The sequence below is a fragment of the Centrocercus urophasianus genome, unplaced genomic scaffold (genome assembly GCF_019232065.1).
Source record: "Centrocercus urophasianus isolate 14NV4802_14NV808 unplaced genomic scaffold, USGS_Curo_1.0 seq_21, whole genome shotgun sequence".
NCBI lineage: Eukaryota > Metazoa > Chordata > Aves > Galliformes > Phasianidae > Centrocercus > Centrocercus urophasianus.
Window position 1 is genome coordinate 20,811,111 of NW_024884767.1, and position 12,979 is coordinate 20,824,089.

Here is a 12,979-nt window from a genome sequence, read left to right on the forward strand (position 1 = left end):
GCTATTTTATCCCTACAATAATTTTAGTTTTTCCAGCTCTTGTCTTATTAGACATGCTAACAATACTGGCTTAGTTGTATTAAAATATTATAGCAAACAGCACAGACATTTAAAAGTGTGGGGTTTTGGTTTTTTTTGTTTTTGGTTTTTGGTTTTTGGTTTTTTTTTTTGTTGTTGTTGTTTTGTTTTTTAAACCAAAGCACACACGACATTTGTAACTACATTTCATCTTATCTGCCTGCTCCTCATAGACCATGAGTTGGGGACCTACCACACTGTTGTCCTGGGGATTGGTCACACTGCTCAAAGGAAAGGTACCTCAGGCTTTTGGCAGGCTTAATGAAACCACTACAGTTACATCAGCTCGATAGTGAATTAAAAGAATCATACAGAGATACATGTATTTGTGTAAAGTGAGTACTGCATTTTGACACAAAAGTCAACATTTATATCTGTTTAAGATCTTAGCAATTTTATTTATTTCCCCCCCTTTTCTCGTAAGGATTGAAAACAATCATGTTCTTGCATCTTCCCTAACAACATCTTTTTTTTTTGCCACAACAACAGTAAAAAATTCTTTAACCTTGTTATGCAAAGAAGCTCACATTATCAGCAGAATAACAGTGCTTGAAAACTTACATTTGTGATTAGAATTTTACCCGTAAAGCCATCACAATGATTTTCACTTCCTTACCATTAGGTATACTGTTTGGCATGAGTGAGAGAAGGGAGAGAGGAGGGTCAAGGTCTAGCAGTATGAAAACATGTTTTATCTTCCACAAATAAATAGCATTTCACAAAGAAGGATGCCTGCAATTATCAAACTGTTCTGCATTTATGTTTCCTGGCCATCTTGCAGCAAGCAAGGATTGCCAAAAGTTAACTGTCAAGCCATTTTTTCACTGCATAATCTAATAATGTGTTACAGTCGAAGACAATTTCATGTAACATAGGAATCACCATTCACTCACTCCAAGATTAGTGTTAAAGAGATTATCAACAGGTAGTTTTGCAAATTCTGTTAAAGACAAAAAAACAAAAAAAAAAGTTGAAAGCCAGATCACAGAAAAGAGCAACACCATCACATTACAGCCATCTCATCTGTCAGCCCTAACACTGCAATGTGACACCAGTTCGAGAAACACAGTCCTCACAGAAAAATCCAGTGCAAAACGGTGGCACAAGACAATTCAACACTTACAAAACTGATTTTTCCTGTGACCCAATCCCTGACTCTTGTTTTGTTTTGAATAACAGCAGCAAAGTTTTGCTATGCAGTGAGCTAATACTTAAGAGTAGCCAAAAGGCCTGAAGGTCATTGCAGCAACAAATTGAAGTGTATCTACAGAAGACTGGTTTCATTTGACAGCTGCTTTTCTGCTGTTTTAGAAATTACTGGCAGTTAGTGTCCACTCCTTGCTAGAGAAGGCCACCTTGAGGCAAAAAAAAATCCTAACACATCATTTAGGTGCTCATTTTAACAGTATACTAGCACAACACAGTGATGAAGACAGCTTTAAGCCTGTCAATATAAGCTCAAAGTAGCAGAAGAGCAAAGGGAAACTTTAGAAAAAAAGAAGGTAGAATGAGGGCTAGATCCCCCAGCTTGCTGTTAGCCACAACTCCCTAGGACTCTTCTTAAACTCCAGATGCTTCAACGGCATACATAACATCTCCAAAGATGGTAGCCAGTATTTCCCTTCCTGACTTACGCTCAGGAAGATTTACACTTCAATAGAATAGTCATGAAATTTTTTTCTAAATTGCCCAATACCAACAGCTTAGTCCAATCTCTGAGGAAAAAAAAAAACACCACCATTTTCCTTTATCATACTCTACTCAGCACCAGTTGCAGTTAAAGTAAGTTTCACATACTGCAGCAAGCAAAACAATTAACTACCTCCTGAAGTTTCCTTTCCCAGCTCCGTATAGTTATTGCATCACATACTTCAATCCAATTTGTTAGAAAACAAGCCACTGAACAGCTTAAGTTGTTCATCCTTACCTTGTCACAGTATTGGTACATTGCAGGTTCTAACGTAGGGTAGTTTTAGTCCATCAATGAATTGCAGATATGCTCTGCACTGAGATCACTGCAGAAAATTCCTTGGAATCCCTTAGAAATTTACACATACCTAGCTGCAAGCTGTTGGTTCTCCCTTTACAGCTTTAAGAATATATGGTAGCATTAACAACAAAGACAGCATCAACAGCCAGCTGAAATAAAATAATAGACTTAATAAGAACAAAAAATCAGTAGAAAACTGGATCAGCAGTCCAATTTATATATATATATATATATGTTTTTATATATATATATATATATACACACACACATAATGCCTATTTACTATATATCTATATCTCTCCCTATGTATATACATAGTAAAACAGTCAGTCATGTGGAAAACTAATATGAAAGCAAATAATCACTGAATGGCTGCTATGCTGTCAGGAGCCAGGTTTGCACTGCACCATTTCATGAAGACATGAACAGACAGTGCACATACTGCAGAACCTTTCTAGTTCGCAATAGCAGATCAAACAGCAACAAGTTAAGACGACAGCACCTGTAAAAAGTTTTAGCCGACAGATGACTTGCATTTTTACATCAGTCTTTTATTCATTCTATATGAATAACTGTCAGCTATCCATCATTAAAACATCGGTAACTTTCAGAATTACCAGAATTGATGGGTTATAGAAATTTAAAGTGATGGCTTTATCAACAGAAGTCTACAGCCACATGTTGACACATACTATTCAAACAGTTTAGGAAGAAAATATCCTGTGAAAATGCTCTGTATAACCAGGAACATCTCATGCAAGGAATATTATCAAGTAAATAAATAAACACCACTGTTCTTACTGTGCCATCATAATTATATTCCAGATATACCTCAATTCTCCCCCAGGAACTTTTAAATGCAAAATCATTTTTATACTATATTATTACTTCCTACCATGTGCTTCAAACACAAGATAAGTGACCTGTATAGTAGAAAAATGGAAGAAACAGTATCTAAATGCAACATGATAACTACTGCAACATTGCAGCAATACTTACAGACTTGCATTTGGCTCCTCTCAGCACTTCACCAAGATTTACTTTTGGAGTCTGAACTATGGCATAAGGAACAATTAAAATAATTTACTGAAGTTATTAATTACACCTCAGTTGTTTAAGTACATGACACCTGCACCAATATTCTCTCCTCCCGTTCCTCAGAACACAATTTAACGAAATACCTCGTAGGAAACACATAACACTGAAAGGTGGGCTGACCAGGACAAGAAGGGACACTGCCTCACAGTGTGCTCACAACAGATCCCTACACTGTACATACTGAGCAGGTTTTGTCTCAGGATGTACCAGATGCAGATCTCTTTGTACATTACAGGCATTTGAAAAAGTAACTCCTGAGGAAAGATGAGTGCATTGCTTTGACTTTAAGCTAAAGCTAAGGGAGGAGTGAGTCGACTCCCCCCCACTATTTGCATGTTAGAACTGTCAAATCTCTGCAGATGGTGATAACAGACAACTAACTCAAAGGCTACTTGTCTTGGGAAGCAGTTTAGTGGCTAGGGAATCTGGGGGAAAATAAGTTAATGATGGTGGCTACAGAAAAAGAATCTGAAACACTTACGCTTATACTTCATATTTGTACATCTTAAAGACAAATCTCAATGAGTCTCTCCATTCACTTCCAAAAATTCAATTCAGTATCAACTTCTGTTTCTGACTGTTGAATAAAGACAACAGTGCGGTGCTTTAAGAAGTCTAACTCCACTAGGCAAGTCATGTGAACAGCCCTGTGGAGCAATGGAAGGAGGACATGCAACACTGGTATAAACGTCTTTTTGTGCCTCTCACAATTGCAAAAGCTACTTCATTTAAAGACCATAATTTATTTACATAGTCAACTACAGAATGGCTTACAAGAATACAAGGTTGACCAAGCTCTTATTTAGGTCCCATTGCAATAATTCAAGTTTAAAAAAAAAAAAAGTCCAGGGTAAAATGTTATGGGTTTTTTTGTTTGTTCATTTTTAATTTTTAGGTTTTGTTTGTTTGTTTTTTCCAAAACACAAAAGCAAAACAAAGTAATATCCTCTCTGAATCTGTGACACTTCTAAACTTAAGCCATTTTCAGGTCTTAACCACACAACCCATGGCCAAGTAACACTTTTAGAATTTGTCTGTTACATATTAGAAGAAACATACTCCTAATAAACAATTTCTGGTGGCAGCATCTATGCTTGTGCCTCAAAGATTACATTAAAAAAAAAACTGACTGCAACTAATACAGAACTTTCTACACCCACCACTTTCAAGATATTCAAAGAATGAAACCTCCAGGTGCTAAGAATCACTTAACACCACATGGATCAGTAGGCATAGATGACTTCTGGTGACTTCTGTCAAATTAGAGAATCTGAAGTGCAGAAAAGTAAACTAAAATTAGCGTCACTAGCTATCCAGAAGCTTTTCATACGCTACTACGCTACTTCAGAAATAAACTTATAAGGACATACAGTCATTTTCTTGTGGACAAGAGTCAAGATAAGATGCTTGAATAATGCATTTTAGGAATATAAAACAACTCTTCTGTGAAGTTATTATGGAATAATCTGATCTTGGCAGTGACATCTACCCCACTCTAACTGGTCAAGAAAAACACGAACAAGACGAACAAGCTTAGAAGGGCACGATTAATAAATTGCATGTATACAAAAGATTTGATTTGGTGCCACCAAGAATATTTAATAAAGATAAATGTTATTTTTAAAAAATACCTTGCAGTTAAAATATTTCTGATCAATAGTTAGATCCAAATTTACCATTTTGGTAATTTAATTAATAACCATTAATTTACCATTTTGGTAAAATAAGCTATTAGAACAGTGTTTTGAATAGACTAGATGTGGTACTTCACTGCAGAGAATAGATGTGGATTGTGGCAATGAAATTTAAACCTTTAAAGTGCAGATTTAAGTTAAAGTAATGCCATTTTAGCAGGTCCAAACTCATTAGGAAAAGAGGGTTGGGAAGAAAAAGAAATAAATGTATATACGGATTTTCCAGAAGGGAAAAAAAAAACAGGACAGGCATAGTATACAAGCATAGCAGAAAGACCTTTCTTTCACCAAGGTTTTAACTAGGTACATCTAAATCCTCATCTAATGCAACCAAATACAAAAAGCACGATCATGAAGCTTAAATTGGTTTAAGATACAAGACAGCTTTGCAGTCAGTCTTAGGAAACTGTTACAGGTGATTATGTCATTCATTTAACAGATGAATTACATTCATGCAACTGTTTCTGAATAGTAAATTTTCATCTCTAAACCTGGTTTATGTACTCCATTTATTTAATGGAGTACAATTTCTGACCATACTGTTTCCATGCTAACACAAAAGAACAATTTCTCATATGCAGACTTTTGCATAGAACCAGAACAATGTGCACTTGTAGAAGAAATTCTAAGCTACCATCCAACAAGTGTGGTTGGTTATGCTTGATTGGTGGTTATGCTTGATTTTCCCAGAGAAGGAGAGTCAGCTAAGCTCAAAAAACTGTATATGGGAAAGGGCGTGCAAGTCCATAATCAACCAGTACAGTCAGAAAGACTACTGGAATCGCTAGCTGTGGAACTGGGTGGCTTTCATAGGCATAGTCAGAGCTGATCATGCAAGCAAAATGGAAGAAATAACTCAGGGATGCAAAGAGAATTACTTCAAGGATTAAGAAAGAAAAATCATAAGCCCAACTCCATTATTATTACATCTGGAACAGCACAAAGGGAGGAATTTAATTAAAATCTCAGGCCGTTATGACCTCAACCCTGAGAACATAACTTTGACCTCCAACCTCTCTGTGTCCAAATGATTTTCAGGGAAAGCCACTCTAAATGAAGCAAATTTGCCACTATGTTTAAAAAATAAAAAATAAAAATAAAAAAATCTTCAAATAAAGCTTGCTAATAGCCACTGTTAAGTACAACTAACAAATCTAGAAGATCAAAATAAACTTTTAAGTGCATTTCTGCTGTCTAGTAAGTTAAAATACATTTAGCACTGTCCTTCAAGTAAGTAATCAATTGAGCCTCAGCACTCATCATGTCAGTCTAGGTACTTAAACTAACAGATAGTTGAGGTACACCAGGAAATGTCAGAGCCAATTCTTCATATGTAAAGAATTTACAAGTTAGTCCACTGTATTGCAGCTTTCAGTTTGTTCTTTCAGATGACAAACTAGAGAAAGAAAAAAAAAAAAAAAAAAGATGATACATGAAAAAGTAAAATAGAAAAAAAAAATCTGCAGACAATGCACTGGCCATACTCACGTATTTTCACCACTAAATGATTTTTGTGGTTACAAACATTTTATGGACATTATGGGAAAACATAGCAGAGATGACTTGTTAAAGCATAATGTCATTCTTAGTTGAGCACTCAAGATTTGCATTTTATTCTGTAAAATGGTAATAATCATGTAATAACTGAATATAGTATCATACACTGACTGTCCGATTATGCATGGAGTGGAGTTCTTAAGTAAAACAGAAAAACTTGATGACCACTTGCAAGTCAGCAAATAACATGACATTCATCACAGTGACCTAAAAATATAACCTTCCTCTAGTTAATTAAGTACAGCACAGCATATCATTGCACACAAACAAAACACACAGAATGCTTCCCACCTTAAACAGAAATGAAATTATGCTATTTTAAAAGCAAGGCCATCCTCACTCGTAAGCATTGTGGATGGTTTTTTTGCCACCAAAACACAAGCCCTTTTAACATAGACAAAATTTTAAGTTACTGTCAATCACAAAGGCAGAACATGAAGTAGGTACCCAATAACGACAGCCTAAATACACATCTACAGGGATAATAAGACGTCTGTTTCTTGTCATTTTAAAGAGATGAGGAAAGTAATGGTAGAACCAGTTGCACTTGCCTATTTCTTCCTTACAGTTTCACTTGCACTGTGATGATGCGCGCACGTGCACGCGCACACACACACACCTCCCCTAAGCACTTTCCCCCATAAGCTCTGTCAGTTTCTAACTGCTGTTTGAGTGAGAGGCAGTCATTAGTGTGCTAAGCAGTCACCTTTTCAGCACAAAGAACAGGTAACTCGAACTCACCAGTTTGTCACTCCCTCTACTTTTGGATGACCTATGCTACCCCATAATTTTGAAGTACTTGTTCTGATTTAAAAAAAAAAAAAAAAAAAAAAAAAAAGTGGATAAACAATATCACTGATAATGCCACTGTTGTTTTATTCCTTCCTACAGTGCTGCAACATGATTGCAAGACTTCCAGGTCTGTGCGGAAACAAACTTCAATCAAACTTCTAGTAGCAAATAAGGCTTTCAATCTCACATGGTCTCACTACACTGTATACAGTTTTCAGGCTGTTGATTTAAATACAGAAGCACTTATATCCAGTAAAACTAATTCATGAATCTAATTCAGAGTAAAGTAGCAATCTTTCTCTTGGCCACTTAAGAGTAAATTACAGAACAAACCAGCATATACAGCACATCTTCATTCAGACATACAGCAGTGCTATTTATCATAACAGCAAGGATTGCTTTCAATGCAGAATAATCCTTTTGTCTCCTTTTTATTACACTTACTTCCAAATATCAACTAAACTTACAGTCTAATACACAAAACTTGTGTTTTCAAATAGGCAGGTGCGAAGAATATGACACTATAAACTTACTTCAAGACGGAACTTCAAAAGATGTCTCACATAATTAAAAGATCCTAGACATGGGCAGCTTCTTCCTGGCTTTTAACTTACTTCAGTCAAGCTGTCCTGAGTAAGTTTCCTCTGTATTTCCTTTAAACCCAACAGTGTGCCTAATCTAGCAGGCTGGAGTGGTTTGAAACATCATTATGCATCCTTGCTAGCAATAACAAAAACAAAACCATGTTCAAATCACTAAACCAGTCAACACTACTGACTACATTCTTTTGCATCTTCAAACACCATTATCAACACAAGCTTTTATTTAGTACCTCTACTTCCAATTGTGTGTCAACTGGACAACATTTCCAAAACAACAACAAAAAAGTAAAAAAGAAAATGTCTAATACATACAAAGAATATCATTACATTTTTCTTACATTTGAAGCCAATGTCTGTCAAGACAGTAGGTAAGGAATGAAATGCTACCAGCTGCATACTTTTCAAAACATTACATTCACAACCACTTTGCAAGTTATATCTAGCTCAGAGCTTTAATGGAAGTGCTGCTTCTTACAGACGAGTCAGTATTTTATTCTGGAACTATTTTAGTCTTGGGAGATCTCTACATGTAAGAAAAAAAAAAAAAAAAAGAAAGACAAAATCTGAAAAGGCTACCTAACAGTCATTTGGGGGGGAAAAAAAACTAAATAAGTGGAAGCTGTTGAAGCAAATGTAGAAACATTACCTATGTCTCAAGTATAAAGTTGAGAGGTGACCTTCCCTTACTGATTCTACATAGCCAGTGTGAGTAGGCTGGGCAACTGCAGCAACTACAAACGACTTGGGAGTATTGGTGGAGGTAAGCTGGAGGTGAGCCAGCAATGTGCCCTCACAGCCCAAGAAAGCCGACAGTATGATAGGCTGCACCAAAGGCAGTATGGTCAGAAGGGTGAGGGAGGTGATCTTTCCCCTCTCTTGCCCCTTTGCCCTGTGCTGGAGAGGCCTCACCTGGAGTACTGCATCCAGATGTGAAGTCCTCAATACAGGAGATGCATGGACCTGTTGGAGTGTGTCCAAAGGAGGGCCACAAAAAATGATCCCTGCACCTGGTGACACGTGAGGTCAGGCTGGATGTGGCTCTGAGCACCTGACTGAGCTTTAAGTGTCCCTGTTCATTGCAGGGCAGTTGGACTACATGATCTTTAAGGGTCCCTTCCAACTCAAACAATTCTATGATTTTATGATTCAATTCCATACTAGCAAGTTCAGCATGGTACTTTACAGCCTTTTAGAAGCAGAAATCTTTCAAGGCGTGGTAATTATCAATACCAGGAATAGCAGAAGTTATTATGCTTGCATTGATACAAGTTGGCTTTAACAACATTTTAAAAACATTCTGTGTTGATTGTCTATGCTGACATTAGAGCCACCAGATCAGGTGGGCTGCACAAACCCACATACAGAACTGAAGCAGATTTCCATCATGTAGAATTTTACGTAATGCTTTGAAAGCTGCATCCTTCCAAGCTTCCAGTTGCAGTACTCTTACACATCTCTTTAGAAAAGGGACAGGTGTTTTCCTAACTATGTTCCTAAGGACATGGTCTCACCGAGTACCATCAGTTCTACTCTGTTCAGTTCTGTATTCTCATAAACACAACGTAAGATAGCTGTAAGAACAACTTAAGTTGAAGGAATCATAGAATGGTTTGGGCTACAAAAGACCTCAAGTATCATCTACTTCCAAGCCTTCTGCCATGAGCAGGGCTGCCTCCCACCAGCTCAGCTGCCCAGGGCCTCATCCGACCTGGCCTTGAGTACCTCCAGGGGTGGGGCATCACAGCCTCTCTTGGCAGCTGTGCCAGAGCCTCATCACCCTCTGGGTAAAGAATTTCTGACTAACACCTAACCTGAATCTCCCCTCTTTTAGTTTAAAGCTGTCCTCCTTTCTCCTATCACTATCTACTTGTACGAAGAATTGATTTCCCTCTTAAGAGCCCTTTCACTATTGGAATGCCACTATCACGTCTCTCCCGAGCCTTCTCTTCCCCAGGCTGAATAAAACTAGTGGAAGGGTGCAAGGCTTCTATTTCAATTCATTTTGTCACCAACCAAAGGGCTGTGTAACTGCATAGCATCCTTTAAGAAACACACAGTGAGTTTCACGGTACAGACTCCTTATCTGACCTGCAACTAAAAATATATATATACATATGTAAAGTTCACACATGCCCTACCAAATGGCAACAACAGTTCAGAAAAAGCAAAACAACAACAAAAAAAGCCACAGTACCTGGTAGCAAGAAGACCTGTAACAATGTACTTAGCAGGCTTCAGAGAGGGAATCAGTTTACATTAGAAGATCAATCTATGGATGAGATGAAGCAGTTAAGACGAACCTAGGTTTGAGAAGCAGCTCAACTTTTCTCCCCCCTCCTTCTCCATTTTAAAATGCAAATCTTTTCACCCACAACCTTAGCTGTTCTGTGAGACTCCAGAAGGCAATTATGAAAGGCAATCTGGAGAAATACTGGAAGTATTTGCTGTTTTTCTTGGATGTTCAAGAGCGTACAGGGACAATGAAATGGAGTTTCTGAGTCCTGGCTCCTCAGACACATCTATTTCCTGCAGAAGGCAGGAAATGGCTAGGCTGCTTCAACACAAAGCCTGCATACAGCGATACTTCCATACTTCCAAAAATACCTGCGAAGCAGCAAAGGAAGACCCAGGCTGTGGTAACAGCAGACCTCCACTGCGCCCCGTTCCGCTCAGGGCACGTTCGCTCCAAACGAACACCCCTCGCTTTGGGTCTCGAAGGAGCCAACCCAAGTCACTAAAACTTGCAGAAAACCACCACAAGCTGACCACGCGAAACTCGCACACCCACACACCTCGGACTATGCGCATCCAGCCACTCCAGCGCCGGCAGCACGACTTTGTTTCTCGGGGCTTCGGGGCCCCCCATGCCTACCTGCGTGCCCCCAGACCACGGGAGGGGCTGCGCGGAGATCGCAGCACACAGTTCCAATAAAGCCATACGCAAGCCCCGCATCCCCCTCCCCCCACCTCACCCCCCGACGGCGCACACGAAGTTGACGCGCAGCCCCCACGCACACAGAGGCATCGGGGCCGCTCCCTCGCCCCTTCCCACCCTGCCGCGGGCCGCACGAATCCCACGCACGGGCCGCCCCCCGCCCCAGGGACGCTGCAGGCCCCGGCCCCACTGACCTGCCGGGGTGGGGGGCGGCGCCGTGTCCGTGTGCGGGGAGGGGCGCGGTATCCGGCCGCCGGGGGGGTCCGCCGCTTCGCGAGCCGCCGGCGCCCTGCCCTGCCCGTCCTTCGTGGGGAGAGGGAGGGCGAGAGGAGGGGAGGGCTAGCGGGGTAGGGGGGGAGGGGAGGAGAGGGATACCGGCCCCTCTTCCCCTTCCCCTCGCGGAAAATGAAAAATAAATAAAAATTAAAAAAATAAAAAATAAAAAACGGCGTGTGGGGGAGGTGTTTAAAATTAAAAGGCTCGGCCTGGAGTTTAAAACAAAGAGGCGGAAATAGCCGAGCGCGGCCCGAGAGGAGCCGAGTGGGGGCGCTGGGCTCAGGGCGCATGCGCCGGGCTCGGAGCTCGCTGCTCCCTCCCCCGAGGAGAGGGGCGGCTCACGCGCGTGCGTGCCGGGGGGCCCTGTGCTGGGGGGCGGCTGCTGTGCCGTGCCGTGCTCTCGGTGTCAACGCTCCCGGTTGCTGCGGGAGGTGCGAGGCTGAGGGAGGAAAGGGTCTTGGAGCGTGCGGAAGGCGTGGAACGAGGAGAGAACGGGAAGTGTGTGTGTGAGAGACTGCGTTGTGTTAGCTGGTGCCGAATTCGGCTCAGATGGGGTCCGTACTGCGCTCACACCGCTCCTTGTGCGGCTTATCCTGTGTTCCTACTACAGACCTTCCTATGACATGCAGCTTAGACCGTGGGTTAGAATAGCTTAAAGACGTATCTGTCACAATCAGACCAGATAGAAGATGCAACTCCTTGCCCCTGTTCCAGCTAGCCAATTGGCTATGGTCTTTAGAGGTTTATCTGCTGTGGCATAGCTTTATCTACGAGCCACCCTCCCTTCAGATCTGCCAGCTGTGTCATGGACCTATCCACAGCCACACGTGTTCAAGGTCTACCTACTCAAGTGCGGATTTACTAATGAGCCACAGCTTTGTACCTGCTGCAGCATGGACTTATCCATAACTGCTGTTTTGAGGTGTTCCTGCCCTGGCACAACATCTTTAATTGGCCACAGTCTTTTTAGATACTTGCTGTGTTGCAGTCTCATTCCCGGCCACAGATGCTTCAAGGTATTCTGGGCTGTACCTGCTACATTGCAGACTTTTCCATGGCCACAAATGCACCAGGGTTTATATTCTCCTGTGTGGGCTTATCCACAAGTCACTAGCTCAAGTTCTGTCTGGAGTTTCAGCCTGTCTAGTACAGCAGCACAGCAACAGCAGCAATGCTTTGGCTCTCTACCAGCCCAGGCACATGGCCATGGCTGTTACCAAAGTGATCCCAGGCATAGCAAAACAATATGCTAAGAAGTACAGCAAAGGAATACGGCAGAAGGCAGCCAGTAACAAGCTCTGAACTCTTAGATACAGTAAGGCAAGCAAGTCCTATGGCAAGCACAGGGGCCTACCAATTTGCAGCTAAACAGCCATAATATCTATATATTTGGTGTAGCATACTCCATGCTCCTAACAAATCTTGTCTTCTTCAACACTTTGTGCCACACAGTGGGCCCAAAAAGCACCTGTTGTGTTTAACAGCAAGCAGCCGACCCCTGCACAGACGTTCACTCACTCTCTGTATGTGAGACGGGGAAGAAAAATGAAAAGATAAAAGTGTAAGAACTCCTGGGTTAAGGACAGTTTACTGCTCAAAGCCACAAGAGCAAGCAAAGCAAAGAAAGGGATTTGATCACTACTTCCCATTGGTAGGAAGGTGTTCAGCTACTTCTAGGACAGCAGGGCTCATCATATGTAGTGGTTTCTTGGGAAGACGAATGCTATCAATCCAAACGTGTCCCTTTCTTCCTTCTTTACAAAGTGCATCATATGTTGTGATGGACCACATCCCTTTGGTCTTCTTGTGTCAGCTGTCCTGGCTCTATCCCCTCCCAGCTCCTTCTGCTGTCCCAGCTCCTCACTGGAAGGGCAGTGTAAGCAGAGAAGTCCTTGACCGTATGAAACTGAAACATCTGTGTGTTATCACCGCTATTTTCATCAAAAATCCAAAACAC

The 12,979-nt window shown here is 41.0% G+C and overlaps 1 protein-coding gene across 5 annotated transcripts in view; it reads right to left on the reverse strand.

Annotated features, from left to right (window-relative positions):
* The window catches only part of PCGF3 (polycomb group ring finger 3), a 91,733-nt gene extending 80,730 nt beyond the window's left edge, over window positions 1-11,003 (reverse strand). For all 5 annotated transcript variants that reach the window (XR_006169576.1, XR_006169575.1, XR_006169574.1 and 2 more), the window contains exons 1-2: window positions 10,941-11,003; window positions 10,006-10,080 (exon numbers count right to left, since the gene is read on the reverse strand). The gene's annotated coding sequence lies outside the window, so the exon portion shown is untranslated. The remainder of the gene's footprint in view (window positions 1-10,005; window positions 10,081-10,940) is intronic.
* Between the last annotated feature and the right edge of the window lie 1,976 nt (window positions 11,004-12,979).